The sequence below is a fragment of the Bubalus bubalis genome, chromosome 21 (genome assembly GCF_019923935.1).
Source record: "Bubalus bubalis isolate 160015118507 breed Murrah chromosome 21, NDDB_SH_1, whole genome shotgun sequence".
NCBI classification, from domain to species: Eukaryota; Metazoa; Chordata; class Mammalia; order Artiodactyla; family Bovidae; genus Bubalus; species Bubalus bubalis.
In genome coordinates, this window is record NC_059177.1 from 3,569,658 (window position 1) to 3,587,137 (window position 17,480).

Consider the following 17,480-nt stretch of genomic DNA (forward strand, 5'->3'; position numbering starts at 1 on the left):
ATTTTAGCCATGAACCTCCCATACCAAACCAGTTTTTGTTTTTTTTTTTTAAAGATCATCAAGACTAGGGAATGGGTTACTTAAAACAGAAATCTAATTTTTCATGTGGTTCAAATGTGTTACATTAAAGGATTTATCAGGTATAAAAATATAGCATTCAGTTTGAATTATTTCACAGATATCTCCCTGAGATGCTGTAAGGTGTCAAGGCCTTGCAGCTATATAGCACTGCCTTTCTCATCGTAGAGATCTCAGAATTCAATAGGCTAATAGTCACATTACTGTCATTTAAAGCTAATGAAAGTTAAGGCTTCGATGTGGCCCAATTACATCCTCTAACCCCAACGAAGGTAGACACACACACACACACACACACACACACACACACACACACACACAGAAACAACTGCTAAATGGTCATGCCAGTAAAATACAGATCTTTGACCCATTGGGATCATACCAGTGGTAGATTGGTTAACATGTATGACCTTAAATTAATGGGGATTCCAGGCTATACCTTCGTATCCATCCCTGTAGATGTGAAGGCCCTAAACTAGTGCCACAAATCCACTGAGTTCCATACCAATCACTCTCTCTAAGGGTAATAATAGACATAGTTCATAAAGTACCCAGTCCTGCATCATAATTACCATGCTGATCATTTTTAGTATGACTTGAGGCAATGGCACCCCACTCCAGTACTCTTGCCTGGAAAATCCCATGGACAGAGGAGCCTGGTGGGCTGCAGTCCATGGGGTCGCTAAGAGTCGCAAACGACTGAGCGACTTCACTTTCACTTTTCACTTTGATGCATTGGATAAGGAAATGGCAACCCACTCCAGTGTTCTTGCCAGGAGAATCCCAGAGACAGGGGAGCCTGGTGGGCTGCCGTCTATGGGGTCGCACAGAGTCGGACACGAATGAAGCAACTTAGCAGCAGTAGCAGCAGCAACCCTTCCCGACATAGAGGCGTTTTTAAACTTTAATGACCATAGTCTGGTGTTAACCGTGTAGATCCACCTCATAATTGTGGGAGTTTTCCTTTTAATAGATGAGAGGTTAATTTTTTTTTTTACTGGGACTTGGCTCATCACTCTGAGTTTGAATGATCCTAAGAGAAAACTTAAATCTGTGGCCAGCATCAGAGCAGGTATTATTAATTGGCCAGGTGACAGGATCCCATCTAGTAATATCATGAATAGATAGAACAGGACTGAACACCCATCTAAAATAAATTTCCTAGGGGGTATCCAATCAGAGCCCTAGAGAACAGAAATCCACCAAGGTAACCCAGAAGTACTAGGCACAGGTAATTGGCCACAACCCAACAATTACATTGTGTTTTAAACTAGCATAGAATCATGTCCATGATAGAAAATATTTGATTGACAGGCATAGGTCCAAAGAATCAATAAAACATTATAAATGATCGTACAAGTCTGATTAGCATCTTGGGCAAGCTGTCAACTTCTGATGCTGTCTTCTTCTCATCCTCTGTTTGAACATTGCTTTAAGGTGAGTCTGAGGTCAGCGGTCCTCTCTATGGACCAGTCCATCTTAGGGATCTTTGGAAGTGGGAGTTAACCCAAGAGTCAGTTTCCCTTCAGTTTCACTGGGCGTGAGCTAGTTTAAAGTACCTGATAGAAAGGTCCTTCCATCCAGATTGGAGACAGTTACTTAAATTATGTCTTCTTCCAGTCTTGATTGCAAGTCATGTATGAGGCATCTGATCTTCATCCAAAGACAGATTACTGAGATAAGCTTCAGAAACAACCCTAGAATGTCCTTTAATAATTCAATTAAAGTTTATAGTAATATACCCTAACAGCAAAGAACTATCCAGGAAATGATTCTTAATAGATACATAGCTCCATTAACAAACTGGGATTTAACATTCATTGAAACATCTCTTTCTCCCTAAAATCACCATCATATTTTACCAAATATAACCTAATTAAGACCTGTTTGTAATATAGGTCTGGTCTCAATAAACTTGGCCTGATGATTTATATAACCATAATCGATCATAGACTTTTTTGCTTTGCTGAGACTTTTATAGTCTCAGACTGAACTTTTAAAATAAAACCTTTCATGGCTAGGAAAGTCATGCCAAAGGCTTATGACAGATTTTGCCTAACAGATCTAAGTAAATTCGTCCCTTCTCAAGGTCTCCAAAATTCCTTGAGATTTCTGTACCTGTTATTGAGATAACCTTCCTAACTTATCTGATAAAGTAACTGGAAACTAAGAGCTTCCAATCTCTGGAGGGTTCAGATAGAGAGAAAAGATAAATGTTTCAATTTGTTTATAAAATATAATTTTAACAAATTACTGTCATAAATAGTTTGAGGAGAAGGTTTTTTTTTTTTTTTTTCCTTACACCTGGAAAACACAGATTCAAATCAGTAATTTTCCAGATAGAAACCTTAAAAGTTATAAGCATATTCACCAGTTCATTCAGTCCTTTTGTTAACCTTTGTGAAGTTATCAGGTTTTCTATTAGAATCCTTACCCAGTTCAGAAACTGGTATTTATCCAAAAGTACTTTTTTTTAATAAATCTTTTTGAAGAGGCAAAACTTGGTTAGTGCTATGGGCAATATTTTGAGATGGTAATTAGAATTATGCCTGATAACATTTTACCCAAACATATCAGAATTTTAGGAACTCCATACAGTTTCTAGGATATCTATATTAGTAACATTTACCATACAATATAACCCAAGACATATTACTCACTTGACAATACCCCCCCACCCCATGTAATTTTGTATGCACAGTGAACCTAATTAGTGTAATATCTCTCTGGGATGTTTCAGGGGCCCTGAAGCATCCCAAAGTTAGCTAGAAATCTTCTTCATTAGAATGAGTTAGGAAGCTTTGTCAACAAATATCAAAAAGTTTTAGAACACTCAGTCAGATACGATTATAGGTCAGTGTGAAACAATAACTATTCACTTAGCCAAAGTAACAATAAAGGATTTCAGAACAGATCATTTAAGAGATAAAGAAACTTAAACCTATTATCAAAGGCAGTTCAATATCTGAGGAAAAGGTGTCCTTTTAACAGAGAGAAAAGCTAATTTCAAGTTTTTGCACTAGCTTACTGTACTTAAAAGATAAACTTAATTAACTTTATTTTAAAATTAGTCCTAACCATATACAAAACTCTTTCCTCATGGTTCACTTTTCACAAACCCTAACACTTTCTGTCAACAAAAGAATTTGAAATGCAGTACTTGGATGCAATCGCAAAAACAACAGAATGATCTCTGTTTGTTTCCAAGGCAAACCATTCAATATCACAGTAATCCAAGTCTATGCCCCAACCAGTAACGCTAAAGAAGCTGAAGTTGAATGGTTCTATGAAGACCTACAAGACCTTTTAGAACGAATGAGAGAGTCATTTCCTAGGCAGGTTGATAGGAAATCTAGGGGTCCCCAAGGAGAGAGGGGTCTGGAATTCTCAAGGAGGAAGAAAGGACAAACTTTTCACAGTCTTTGTAGACCAGGACCTGGGGACTGGAGTCGATGAAAATGAGGGGGTAACAGGCAGGAAGGCCAGGGGTCTCCAAATGGAGGAAATAGCCTGCAAGTGTCAGACATTTTTATCTCTCTTAAGCGGCAGGAGGAAACAAACTAGCAATATTTTTTTCCTTCTCTATACAAATTTAAAGGGAGGTTTCTCTTAAAATACTGTGTTGCCGTAATGACACCTGGTTTCACCTGAGGTTAGCTATTCTTGAGCCTAGAGATAACCAATGCCTTTTTCTTATGGCAATGTTTGTCTTAAGCTATGCTAAGGTACTATGCCTTTACCCCAAACTCTGTCTCCAAGTCGGTTCCGCCTCTGGGCCCAGAACCTACTTGACAAACCAGTATGTTATACTCAGATATTGTTCCCCTAATCTATGTAAATGAAACTATTTGTATAGTGGTCTGCCCTTCTTCAAGATTCAAGTTAATCATTTTATGGCCCAGGATAAACCATTTGGTGCCAAGATTATCCCAAAATGCATCTTATGGGTGAGGGGCCTGGTGCCATTCTGAATTTCAAGACATTTCTTTCTTTCATTAACAGACTGCTAGTGACTATATAACATCCAGCTGAAGACTAGCAGGGGGTACTCTTTCTGCCCCCTTCTGATGCCTATGTCAGAAGCTTTCTCTATTTCCGTTACACTTTAATAAAACTTTATTACACAAAAGCTCTGAGCGATCAAGCCTCGTCTCTGGCCCCGGATTGAATTCTTCTCCTCCGGGGGGCCAAGAATCCCAGTGTATTCGCGTGATTCAACAACAACCTTTCACTAACACCCCAAAAAGATGTCCTTTTCATTATAGGGGACTGGAATGCGAAAGTAGAAAGTCAAGAAACACCTGGAATAACAGGCAAATTTGGCCTTGGAATATGGAATGAAGCAGGGCAAAGACTAATAGAGTTTTGCCAAGAAAATGCACTGGTCATAGCAAACACCCTCTTCCAACAACACAAGAGAAGACTCTACACATGGACATCACCAGATGGTCAACACTGAAATCAGATTGATTATATTCTTTGCAGCCAAAGATGGAGAAGCTCTATTTAGTCAACAAAAACAAGACCAGGAGCTGACTGTGGCTCAGATGATGAACTCCTTATTGCCAAATTCAGACTGAAATTGAAGAAAGTAGGGAAAACCACTAGACCATTCAGGTATAACCTAAATCAAATCCCTTATGATGATACAGTGGAAGTGAGAAATAAATTTAAAGGACTAGATCCGATAGATAGAGTGCCTGATGAACTATGGATGGAGGTTCGTGACATTGTACAGGAGACAGGGATCAAGACCATCCCTATGGAAAAGAAATGCAGAAAAGCAAAATGGCTATCCGGGGAGGCCTTACAAATAGCTGTGAAAAGAAGAGAAGCAAAAAGCAAAGGAGAAAAGGAAAGATATAAGCATCTGAATGCAGAGTTCCAAAGAATAGCAAGAAGAGATAAGAAAGCCTTCTTCAGCGATCAATGCAAAGAAATAGAGGAAAACAACAGAATGGGAAAGTCTAGAGAGGTCTTTAAGAAAATTAGAGATACCAAGGGAACATTTCATGCAAAGATGGGCTCAAGAAAGGACAGAAATGGTATGCACCTAACAGAAGCAGACGATGTTAAGAAGAGGTAGCAAGAATATACAGAAGAACTGTACAAAATAGATCTTCACGACCCAGATAATCATGATGGTGTGATCACTCACCTGGAGCCAGACATCCTGGAATGTGAAGTCAAGTGGGCCTTAGAAAGCATCACTACGAACAAAGCTAGTGGAGGTGATGGAATTCCAGTTGAGCTATTTCAATCGTAAAAGATGATGCTGTGAAAGTGCTGCACTCAACATGCCAGCAAATTTGGAAAACTCAGCAGTGGCCACAGGACTGGAAAAGGTCAGTTTTCATTCCAATCCCAAAGAAAGGCAATGCCAAAGAATGTTCACACTACCACACAATTGCACTCATCTCACACACTAGTCAAGTAATGCTCCCAATTCTCCAAGCCAGGCTTCAGCAATACGTGAACCGTGAACTTCCAGATGTTCAAGCTGGTTTTAGAAAAGGCAGAGGAACCAGAGATCAAATTGCCAACATCCGCTGGATCATGGAAAGAGCAAGAGAGTTCCAGAGAAACATCTATTTCTGCTTTATTGACTATGCCAAAGCGTTTGACTGTGTGGATCACAATAAACTGTGGAAAATTCTGAAAGAGATGGGAATACCAGACCACCTGACCTTCCTCTTGAGAAACCTGTATGTCAGGAAGCAACAGTTAGAACTGGACATGGAACAACAGACTGGTTCCAAATAGGAAAAGGAGTTCGTCAAGGCTGTATATTGTCACCCTGTTTATTTCACTTATATGCAGAGTACATCATGAGAAATGCTGGGCTGGAAGAAGCACAAACTGGAATCAAGATTGCAGGGAGAAATATCAATAACCTCAGATATGCAGATGACACCACCCTTATGGCAAAAAGTGAAGAGGAACTAAAAAGCCTCTTGATGTAAATGAAACTGGAGAGTGAAAAAATTGGCTTAAAACTCAACATTCAGTAAACGAAGATCATGGCATCTGGTCCCATCACTTCATGGGAAATAGATGGGGAAACAGTGGAAACAGTGTCAGACTTTATTTTGGGGGACTCGAAAATCACTGTAGATGGTGACTGCAGCCATGAAATTAAAAGACGCTTGCTCCTTGGAAGAAAAGTTATGACCAACCTAGATAGCATATTGAAAAGCATAGACATTACTTTGCCAACAAAGGTCCGTGTAGTCAAGGCTATGGTTTTTCCAGTGGTCATATATGGGTGTGAGAGTTGGACTGTGAAGAAAGCTGAGCACCAAAGAATTGATGCTTTTGAACTGTGGTGTTGGAGAAGACTCTTGCGAGTCCCTTGGACTGCAAGGAGATCCAACCAGTCCATTGTGAAGGAGATCAGCCCTGGGATTTCTTTGGAAGGAGTGATGCTAAAGCTGAAACTCCGGTACTTTGGCCACCTCATGCAAAGTGTTGACTCATTGGAAAAGACCCTGATGCTGGGAGGGATCGGGGGCAGGAGGAGAAGGGGACGACAGAGGATGAGATGGCTGGATGGCATCACTGACTCAATGGACGTGAGTTTGAGTGAACTCCGGGAGTTGGTGATGGACAGGGAGGCCTGGCTTGCTGCGATTCATGGGGTCGCAAAGAGTCGGACATGGCTGAGTGACTGGACTGAACTGAACTGAAAACTTTCTGTACCCATGACTGTGTTCTTCCATCCTACAAAACCACGTATAAGTCAGGCTTACTTTCTTTTTCCTTCATAAAATGCAGTTCCATTCCTCATGCTTTCTTTACCGAAAACACACTTCCTACTTCTCTTAAGCAATGAAAACTGACTTTGATATTAGCATTTTGTAGATTGGTGAGCAAAAATATCAGTGATAATTTCTAAAACCTTTGTTTCTTAGAACAATTTAGGATAGAACCAAGCATAATTTTAATCCCAAATCTCTTAGTTTCTCTGTAAGAGGTAATTAGTGTTTAGTAGTAATGTTCCAAAATCTGATTTTATTTGGAAATGACTTAGCTATTCAATAGACTTCTAATACAGTTTAGCACAACCCTTAGAAGTTCAAGTTACCCCAATCTGCAGAGACTATTTTAGACAGACATTCCAATAATTATGCTTAATAGAGTTTATCTAAAGGCTCATATCTCATTTACATTTTTTTTGGAAGTTTCTTCACTCAAGGTAATTTCCTGGCTGATAAACTTGTAACAGATATAATAATATTTAACTTATATTAAACCTAGGTACAATGAAAGTATTCTGCTTAATGTTAATTACTCTTAGACATGTCTACATTATTTAGAACAAATAAACGTTAGTATCAGGTATTTAACACTGAGTATTTCCCAGTTCACATGAACCTGGAAGTCATTTAGGTTAATTTCTCTTGTACTTAGAATTATTTGATTTGTAAATGCTTTTTTTTTCTTTTTTTTTTGGCCAATTAGCTTATTTACGAACTGATTCAGCAATCAGCAATATTATCAAAAAACAAAGACACACACTGAGACATACATATATCCAGATAGACACAAGAGATTCTGTAGCTTTGTTTTCCAAACTTAGTTATGAATAAAAAATTGTTGGAATAAGATTTTAAAATGCTTTGTTCCCCATTTTTCCCTTTTGATTCAAGAATTAGATATGGTCTAGATAAGTGATCCAGAGAGCTCTGTTCTAAAGGTATAGAAGCAGTTATTTTTTCAGGGCAAGAATTCTTAAAGAGATAATTTTTTCTTCAAGCTTCCTCTGGAGTCTAAAGAATATTGTGACCACATTGTCAAAAATCGTATTTTGTGTGTGTGACTGTAGTTTATAGCCAAAATTTAGACCAGATAGTGTTCAACTTGGTCCTGATAACAAGGGCAGATTGGTCCCAGCAGGGATTGTGCCTCTGGGGAAGTAGGGGTCTTAGTCTGCTCAGCCCCAGGCTGTGGATTACAGGAGGACATCCTGGACATAAGGGAACTTAAGTCCATTTTCCTATTCTATGTCAATAAAGATGTAGTATTTTAGGCCATTTTTCTTGTCATTGAATCATAGCTGTAGATCGCAAGCGGTTCGCAGGTGGAGTGTGGAACCACACAGTGAGCGGTTCCCACACTAGCTTGAGCACTCAAACCAAACCAGCAAAACCAAACCAGAACCTCACCAGCCAGGAGTCACACTCCAAATGAGACAAAAGGCAAAGAGATGCCCAGAAATCAAAAGCCAAGTGGCAAGAGTGCCCCCAAAAGATGGTAAACAGATGCCCAGAAATAAAAAACCAAATGGCATAAATGTCAAACGTGACTTCCCCGTTCGACTCGACCTGTGACCTGGCAAAGTCAATGCTAGCAGCCTTTTTTTAGTTTTGGTATAGTTTCAAGCAATTTCTTGTTGATTTTCTGAGAAGAGGTTACTCTTTCATTTCCTGTTTTAGAAACTTCTAGATATCAGTAAAAGCACAGCCAGCCTTTTCTAATTGTGCGTACAAAAATACCAATTTTCGAATATCAAAAGAACGCCAATTTGGCCATTTTTTTGTTGAGATCTCTTTTAGTATAATTTCTCCAATTAACTAGGCACTTGTGAGTATGAGCTCTGTCTGTGTTGTATACAAATCTGGCTGGAGTGTTAGTCAGAGGCTGGCTTTCTGACACCCCTTTGTTTCTCTTTTTGAGAAATTCTGTTTCCCATTTTAAGCTGAATTTGTCAGGGATAAAAATCACTAGTGAACTTTAGTGGACCCATGTGCTGCTTGTGAGCTTAACTTCTCCAGGAGTCACCCCAGTCATTTCAGCTTGTCTTAACGTGTCTCAGATTCTGCCTCCGGCTATCTAAGGCCACCGTGGCTGCTGAGGTTGCTGAATGGCCAGTTCTTAAGTGCAACCCCTGAATGAGCAAGTATTTTAATTAATGAGTGGGTTTGCCTATGGGACCACTGTACCGTATGAGGACTAGGCTTCTACCACTCCTGCAAATTTCTCAGTCACCTGAGAAAATTGAAACCAGCTTGGAGGAGTCTTGTCCCTTTTCTTCAGAGCAAAGATCTCATGTATTTTCCTCACTTTTATCCTGACAAATTCTATAATGGGCAGTCAAATTGAGGAAAAGTGTCAGATCAGCCTCTTACTTAACCACTCAGCCAACACCATTCTGTCCCCTACAACAGAGCAACCTTGGCATCTTTCAGCCGAGACCCAAGTATTCCTCAGTTTTTTCCCAATCGAGCCCCCTCCCCTACTCACCTAGAGCCAGACATCCTGGAATGTGAAGTCAAGTGGGCCTTAGAAAGCATCACTATGAACAAAGCTAGTGGAGGTGATGGAATTCTAGTTGAGCTATTTCAAATCCTGAAAGATGATGCTGTGAAAATGCTGCTGCACTCAATATGCCAGCAAATTTGGAAAACTCAGCAGTGGCCACAGGACTGGAAAAGGTCCGTTTTCATGCCAATCCCAAAGAAAGGCAATGCCAAAGAATTCTCACACTACTGCACAATTGCCCTCATCTCACACACTAGTAAACTAATGCTCACAATTCTCCAAGTCAGGCTTCAGCAATACGTGAACTGTGAAATCCCAGATGTTCAAGCTGGTTTTAGAAAAGGCAGAGGAACCAGAGATCAAATCACCAACATCCACTGGATCATCGAAAAAGCAAGAGAGTTCCAGAAAAACATCTACTTCTGCTTTCTTGACTATGCCAAAGCCTTTGACTGTGTGGATCACAATAAACTGTGGAAAATTCTGAAAGAAAAGGGAATACCAGACCACCTGACCTGCCTCTTGAGAAACCTATATGCAGGTCAGGAAGCAGCAGTTAGAACTGGACATGGAACAACACACTGGTTCCAAATAGGAAAAGGAGTACATCAAGGCTGTATATTGTCACCTTGCTTATTTCACTTATATGCAGAGTACATCATGAGAAATGCTGGGCTGGAAGAAGCACAAGCTGGAATCAAGATCAATAACCTCAGATATGCAGATGACACCACCCTTATGGCAGAAAATGAAGAGGAACTAAATAGCCTCTTGATGAAAGTGAAAGAGAGTGAAAAAGTTGGCTTAAAGCTCAACATTCAGAAAATTAAGCTCATGGCGTCTGGTTCCATCAGTTCAAGGGAAATAGATGGGGAAACAGTGGAAACAGTGTCAGACTTTATTTTTGGGGGCTCCAAAATCACTGCAGATGGTGATTGCAGCCATGAAATTAAAAGACGCTTACTCCTTGGAAGGAAAGTTATGACCAACCTAGATAGCATATTGAAAAGCAGAGACATTACTTTTCCAACAAAGGTCCGTGTAGTCAAGGCTATGGTTTTTCCAGTGGTCATGTATGGATGTGAGAGTTGGACTGTGAAGAAAGCTGAGCCCCAAAGAATAGATGCTTTTGAACTGCGGTGTTGGAGAAGACTCTTGAGAGTCCCTTGGACTGCAAGGAGATCCAACCAGTCCATGCTAGAGATCAGTCCTGGGTGTTCTTTGGAAGGAATGATGTTAAAGCTGAAACTCCAGCACTTTGGCCACCGCATGTGAAGAGTTGACTCTTTGGAAAAGACTCTGATGCTGGGAGGGATCGGGGGCAGGAAGAGAAGGGGACGACAGAGGATGAGATGGCTGAATGGCATCACTGACTTGATGGACGTGAATTTGAGTGAACTCCGAGAGTTGGTGATGGACAGGGAGGCCTGGCGTGCTGTGATTCATGGGGTTGTAAAGAGTTGGACATGACTGAGCAACTGAACTGGACTGATCCAGGACTTTTCCACTGGGGGTGCAATTCTCCTTGCATCTTTCAGCCAGCCCGCTACCCAGTATCTTTTGCCTGGGTGGGAATTTCTCTGTATCTTTCAACTGAGTCCCACTCATTGTCTAGACCGTGAGTGGGTATGCCCTGGTTATTTCACCCAGCCTCCCCCGCCAACCCCCCGCCAGTATCTTTTCTACTAGGACTGGGCAGGTAACCTGCTCCACAGCCAAATAAAACTCAGAATTTCAACCAACATGGGAGATTTAAGAACCAGGAGAGACTTACCCAAATTTGTCTGCACTCCCCCAGGAGGCGGATGGGCGCAGGGGGCCGCTGCTAGTACCACAGCTCCAGTTCCTCCTGGAGTCCAGTCAAAGGAAGGAAGTCCACTCTGGGTCTTTTTGTGGTCACCATAACTGTCAACTAAAAAAAGATGTACAACTTGAGAGTTGTGAGTTAAGTTTTATTTGGGGCAAAATGAGGACTGCAATCTGGGAGGCAGCATCTCAGATAGCTCTGAGAGACTGCTGCAAAGAGGCAGTGGGGAAAGTCAATATATAAGGTTTTGGTGAAGGGGGAATTCAGTGCCTCGAAGCACTCATTTTACAAAAGGTTTTTGTTAGTCATGAGTGTCTGATATCACAATGAAAGGATTTAGTGCTTCTCTAGATATGAGAACATGCAAGGATTGAGATCCTAAAATTTGTTCCTAAAAAGATCCAACTATTGAAAGAGCTGTCCCACCAGATGCCCTGTAGCACAGAGTGCCTCACTCCTCCCTGAACTCCCTCAAGGGGTTGTTGAAGGTCAACAGCTGTAGCAGCATGGGGTTCAGTCTTGGTAGAGGCAGATGGCTAATGCCTTTGTTGTTCAGTCGTTGGCAATGCTCTTGTTAAGTGCCAATTTGTAGTTGACAAAAGCTTCTGACAAAAACATCAGAAGGGGGACAGAGAATGTCCCCCACTAGCAAGGGAGTTATATACTTTTTAAACTAGTTACTACAATAAATCAAAAGACTGTCTCAAGGTTGTAAAGATCTTACTAGACACCCTCCCACAATTTACATTTTAGGATAACAGGATTAGAATTTAACAATAGAAAGATCCTGCCAGACCCACTCCCATAATATACATTCTAAGATATCAGGATTAGTCAGAAGGTTTTCAGGAAGGAGAAACTGTCTTCAAGCAAGATACATTGTTGTTATATAATCCCTAGTACAGAGTTTAAACTGAGTTGTTTGTTGTGTAATCATCAGTTCCTGGCAAAAAGAAAAAAAAAAAAGTTTTATGTGACTAAAACTAAGGAATGTAGAGAAAAAAAATTTGTCCTTTCATCCTCCTCAATAACCCCAGACCACTTCTGTCCTTGGGGACCCCCGGACTTCTTATCAACCTGCCTAGAAATTTACTCTCTCACTATCTCACAGAGTTTGCTCAAATTCATGTCCACTGAGTTGGTGATGGTATTCAACCATCTCATCCTCTGCCACCTTCTTTCTTCTCCTTTTGTTTTCAGTGTTTCCCACCATCAGGGTTTTTTCCAGAGAGTGAGCTCTTTGCATCAGGTGACCAAAGTATTGGAGCTTCAGCAGTAGTCCTTCCAATGAACATTTAGGGTCGATTCCCTTTAGGATTGACTTGTAGTCCAAAGGATTCTCAGGCGTCTTCTCAAGCACCACAGTTCAAAGGCATCAGTCCTTCAGCTCTCAGCCTTCTTTTTGGTCCAGTTCTCACTCATGTACATGACTGCTAGAAAAGCCATAACTGACTATATGGATCTTTGTCAGCAAAGTGATGCTTCTGCTTTTTAATATGGTGTTTAAGTTTGCCATAGCTTTCCTTCCAAGGAGCAAGCATCTTTTAATTTCATGGATGCAGTCACCATCCACAGTGATTTTGGAGCCCAAGAAAATTAAATCTGTCACTGCTTTCTTTTTTCCCCCTTCTATTTACCATGAAGTAATGGAATCAGAATGAATGTTGAGTTTCAAGCCAACTTTTTCACTGTCTTCTTTTACCCTCATCAAGAGGCTCTTTAGTTCCTCTTCACTTTCTGCTGTTAGAGTGGTATTATCTGCATATCTGAGGTCATTAATATTTCTCCCAGCAGTGTTGATTCCAGCTTGTGATTCATCCACCCTGACATTTTGCGTCATGTACTCTGTCTGTATAGGAGTTAAATAAATAGGGTGACAATATACAGTCATACTCCTTTCCCAATTTTGAGCCAGTCACTTATCTCATGTCCAGTTCTAACTGTTCCTTCTTGACCTGCATACAGATTTCTTAGGAGACAGGTAATGTGGTCTGGTATATCCATCTCTTTAGGAATATTCCACAATTTGTTGTGATTCACACAGTCAGAGGCTTTAGTATAGTCAATTACTTTACCTAAAGATTAATTAGTTTCTAGGTTACTTACATACTTTGTTTTCACATACTGTTCATTTGAGACATTCTAGCAACTTTTATAAAATTAGGAGAAGAAGAAGAGGTATATAGCTCATGCTTTCACATCTGCCTTTACTTTCTAGAGAATATGGAGGTTTCATCAAGTAACTTAACTATTCTTAAGATAAATCATGTACTCTTACTAAGTAGTCATAGCTAGCTGTTTAGGAAAAAACTTACTATTGGAATAATATCAAATTAGTCATTTCTTCTTTTCCTAACCAACCAGGTCTGTACGTATGAGATTCATACATCAACCAACTTTGTTCGCTGCTATCTGTTACGAAGAAAAGCTTTCATGGGGCAGTTATTGCATGTATTGGCTGTATAGGGCTTTGGGATTATTGGTAGACTTCGGCATTCCGCCTTCTCTCGCATTCCTGTCACTGAGGAATTAGGAGCCTTTGTGCTTACTATCTTCACATCACAAGGATGGTTAATGATGGATGAGACAGGTGCTTGCAACATGTTTCTGGGATGTCAAAAATATGTCTTTTGTTAATAGAGACATGTCTTAAGAGGCATTCTAGCTCTGTTCCCTGTTTCAGTCAACTTGCTTATACAAATGGGAGTAGGGATCCTTTTCTCACCACTTTTCTTCAGGGCTGCTTGGGACTTAGAGCAAGTCCACATTTTGTGGAGATTCATGAATTCAGACACTTGCACCAGAGTTTGAGGGTAGAGCCGTTTCAACTTAGTTGACAAGCTGTGAAGAATCCCTGGTTGACTTGGGATGCAAGAAACCAGAAATAAGCTTACATTTTGACTGTAATAACCAAACTTAAACTAAATTTTTTTATATAAATTGATCATTTCTTATAATAAAAAGACCATACATACATCAGGGACCATCAGTTCCTTGGAGAAGGAAATGAGGGTGAATAAGAAGTGGGAACCCTGGCTTACCAGCTCCATCTTTATTATAATTTAGGCTTGGATCTCTTGCAGGGATTGAAGTGCTGGGCCATCCTGCTATATACCTTTTGTGAGATGTGCTCAGCAATGATTCTTTCCATCCTAATTTGCAAAAATGTAATTCTCTTTCCACTTGTAAAGATTTCTGTGTGAGTCTCTTCACATACGGTATATGTGGTCAGAGATAATTAACTCAAGTGCTGAGAAAAACTAGAGGCACAAAAAAGTTTTAATCATTTGATGACTATGTAGATATTCCATAATTTAATCACATAAACTAATTAAATATCAGGCCATTTGTAACACAGAAATCAAGCTATGACCATAGGTCATCAGATGTAGTAATTAAATATGCATGTATAATCGCATTAGACTCATATTTTAAAAAAAAAGCAACATCAATACAGGTCATTTCTTTGTCCCTAATTACTTTTTTATAGTTTTGAGTTGATTTATTGGCACCATTAGGAGCTGCACAAATGTGTAAGTGTGTGCGTGTGTGTTTTAATTGGTTTATTATATTTCAAGTCACAGTTTTCAAATGGATCTTTTTGATGTTTGTGGCAGAGTTAGTTCAGAAATTAATGAGAAGGATAAACAAATAGCATATTTTAACCCTGTGCTGAGCATACTTTCTTTTTTTATAATGAAGTATAGTTGATTTACAATGTTGTGTTATTTTCTGGTGTAAACATGTGTGTGTGTGTGTGTGTGTATACACACACACACACACACACACACACATATATATATATATAATATATATATATACACATACATTTATACTGCTTTTTGATTCTGCTATGACTCAAGAGAGCTAGGAAATTTTGTTTTCATCCATTGCCCAGATTTGAACAAAAATAAGAAGAAAGCTTGACAGTAAATACTGTAAAACTTTTGCTTCTCATTAATTTACCTTTTAAAGTAACCTCAAGTAAAATACATTTGCATCACATCCTTTTTAGGTTAAGAATGTAGATAAAAATAATTATTAATTAGATAAACTAAATATTAATCTTGTAAAATCAGGCAAAAACATCACAATGTCTTATTAACAGTGATCATTTTTTAATGGCAATTTAGCTCTTATATCTCTTATAAAAAATAAATACATCCAATCCTTTTTATTTGTAAAACATCACACTTCTTTTTGATTTATGGAAAGGTTTGCTTTTTAGTTTAATAATTTGTGTGAAGGGCAACAGCCAGAGGTAATGAAACTCTCAAGGAGACAGCTGACTCCACAGCTGGTTGTGTTCTGTAATAGTAGGAGACTGTTATTAACCTGGCTTTGTGGGGCAAGAATGACACCTTCATTTTAAGCTTTCACAATGCAGAAGGAAGGGCCTCTCTTCATCATAGCAGATGGATTTGACGGGTAGGCACCTTATAAATAAGCTTGCATTATAGTGACATGTATCATAAAGATTTTCTAAGAAATTTAGACAGATGATTTTTTGAAAGCCTGAAAGAAAAGTCAGAAATGGGTAATAGGTTTTGAAAGCAAGTATATTTTTTGAATTAATGATTAAAAAATAGAAATATGTACCTTTAAATTTAGTTGTATAAAAATTAAGCATGCATCACATGTCAGAACTTCAAGTAAAATGGAAGCATACAAAAATAGTCAAGAAATTTAAGAAAAAATTATGAAAACTAGCATAGTGAGTGAAGAACCCTAACAGATATTCAAACATATTTTAAAACTACAATATTAAGAGTAACTTTTTCCCAGGCATGGATAGATAATGCAATGTAAACAGAAGAAATAAAGCATTTTCTAGGAATATATCCACATATTTATGAAAATTTAGTGTATCTTAAAGTTGCATTTAGCTCAATGGGAAACAAATTTTTAAATAAACTTTTAAGATCTACCAGACATCTAAAGAAGGAATAAAACTGAACGCCTACTTAAAACTGTATGCAAAAATCATTTTAAGATCACCATATTATATATAAATTGAACTGTAACATTTTAGAATAAAAAATTTAGGTTACCATAGTATAGTTGAAGTCTTTCTAAGAAAAATGCAAAGTTAAGAAGCCATAAAACAGAAGAATAAATTCAGTTATTTAAATATACACATGTATTTATATATTTACATATGAGATTTATGTTAATGACTTATAAATGATCTGTTAGAGTTTTGTCCCTGTATTCACCTTTGAAATAAGGACCATGAAATACCATCTTTCTGCTTCAGTCCTGCCATCAGCTCTGGGATTACTCTCGGTTCATTTCAGGGTATTTAATAGAATTGTAGAGATTCAATTCTGCACCTTATCTCCCAGCAAAACTTGCTGTTGATTCACGACCAACAATGCTTGCTGGTTCCAGTAGGCACTGGGCTCTGGATTTTGCAAGTAACATCTGCTCTTTTGTAAGTACTTTTTATTTTTTCTGAAAGAGCTGTGACTTGGGGCTACCCTGAATGTTCAGAGAAGAAGGACAGCCCTATGTTTCTTTTTCAAAACATTAGAGGGGTGTGTGTGTTTCTCAAAGTAGCTCTTTAGATATTGTAAAGACCAGAAGCTGTGTAGAGAATGACGTGAATCTCTAGCCATAGTCAAAATAGGAAATACAGAGTTGGAAAGAAAGATCCACAAAAGCTGGAAAGATCTCAACTTCTGCTAAGAAAAAATACTGAGAAAATCCTTACTATTTGTTTCTGAATCCCTATTCATAGGCAGATCCAGATTTTGTGGGGATGGAAATTTATACCATTTGAAGGGATTTTTACGGAAAAAAATATTTTTAAATTACATATATAAAATTAAAGGAGTGGATATTTATTTAGAGGGTCATGTCTAAGTGAGGGGCCTTATAGTTTAAGCTTCATTACTTTTGTGCTAAATTAACTTTTGCAATTACTATATTAATAATATAGTAATTATTATCAGCTTCACTGTATACCATTCATGTGACACTTAATCATACACTGCCTAATTTTTTTATTCTACTCACCACACTTAAAACTTTAAATCCTGGAGTGTATTTCTCAAAACTCACTCTCATCTACTATACCTTCCCCGTTTCAGTCTTCCACCCACTGGGGCTCATCCTAAACCAGATATCTGGTGCTCAGAGTGGGTACTTAGTAGATATTGATGGAATAACTTTAAGCAACTGGTTCATGAGCAACTAATTCTAAATGGATAATTTTCCTTTCCAATAGGTAAAGTAGAAATGACTAGGTTAAATATTTCTTTAGATGTTTTAACCTGACTAATAAATTGGGAATGGTTGAATAATTATTACTGGTAAGGAATCATTACTGATT

At 38.7% G+C, this 17,480-nt stretch overlaps 1 long non-coding RNA gene across 1 annotated transcript; it reads right to left on the bottom strand.

Annotated features, from left to right (window-relative positions):
- Positions 1-1,135: 1,135 nt before the first annotated feature.
- LOC123331011 lies at positions 1,136-11,367 on the bottom strand. The gene is made up of 2 exons (XR_006547394.1): positions 11,114-11,367; positions 1,136-1,731 (listed from the first exon to the last, which is right to left on the bottom strand). It is a non-coding gene; the product is annotated as an uncharacterized LOC123331011 (long non-coding RNA).
- Positions 11,368-17,480: the final 6,113 nt, after the last annotated feature.